The following is a 1,044-nucleotide window of genomic DNA, read 5'->3' as shown; positions in this document are numbered from 1 at the left end:
ATTACTTATTTTTCCGCTCATCGCATCAATGAATTTGTCGATTTTAAAAGATAAGGTGCTAATCGTATCTCTTGATTGATTTTGATAATTAGTAGTACGATTTTGAATAGCATTAACATTATTATTGTTATTATCTCTCCAGTTAAAGTTAGGATGATTTCTCCATCCAGGATTATATGTATTGGAATAAGGATTATTAGTTTGGTTTTGCCCTTGGACAAAATTTACCTGTTCAATTTCACTCATACCTTCGTAATCCACATCCGTTCGGATTGGTTGACCATTAGGATCACACGGTGCCATAAACCTATCAATTTTGTGCGACAAGGCAGAAAATTGGGCTTGCAACATCGCTACTGGATCAAGATTCACTATACCTTTAACTGATGATGTAGTTGAGGATGATGGTTTCGCTGATGGTAGGTGTCCACGTTCCGCGGGCCACATACTGCTGTTGATTGCCGTTTCCTCCAAAAGTTCTCTTGCTTGGGCAGATGTTTTCTTCATGAATAACCCCTCCAGACATAGCGTCCAATGAACCTCTAGTTGTAGGATTTAGTCCATTGTAAAATGTTTGCATTAAAAGTTCAGCGGGCAATTGGTGGTGTGGGCATAAACATTGAAGTTCTTTAAAACGTTCCCAAGCCTCATAAAGAGTTTCATTATCATTTTGAGAAAAAGATGTTAACTCTTTAATGACTCTTGCGGTTTTTGCTAAAGGGAAAAATTTTGATAAAAATGCTTGGGCTAATTGCTCCCAAGTCTCAATTGATGCGGCTGGCATAGAAGTTAACCATTCTTTGGCTCGATCCTTCAAAGTAAAAGGAAAAAGGCGAAGTTTGATTGCTTATGCAGTTACATCAGTAATTTTAAAAGTGTCACAAATTTCTAAGAAATTTGTCAAATGGGTATTAGGATTTTCGTTAGGTAACCCGTAAAACGTTACATTATTTTCAACATGTTAAGCAACGCAGGCTTAATTTCAAATTGATTTGCATTAATTTGGGGTCTAACTATACTGTTTGTTACACCGGCCACTCCTGG

At 37.1% G+C, this 1,044-nt stretch overlaps 1 non-coding gene across 1 annotated transcript; it reads left to right on the top strand.

Moving 5' to 3' along the window:
• The first annotated feature begins 596 nt into the window (after positions 1-596).
• On the top strand, positions 597-703 carry LOC136221059 (small nucleolar RNA R71). Its single transcript, XR_010684850.1, has one exon. It is a non-coding gene; the product is annotated as a small nucleolar RNA R71 (small nucleolar RNA).
• The last annotated feature ends 341 nt before the right edge of the window (positions 704-1,044 follow it).

Source organism: Euphorbia lathyris, chromosome 2, assembly GCF_963576675.1.
Source record: "Euphorbia lathyris chromosome 2, ddEupLath1.1, whole genome shotgun sequence".
NCBI lineage: Eukaryota > Viridiplantae > Streptophyta > Magnoliopsida > Malpighiales > Euphorbiaceae > Euphorbia > Euphorbia lathyris.
This window is presented reverse-complemented; position numbering and strand designations above follow the sequence as displayed.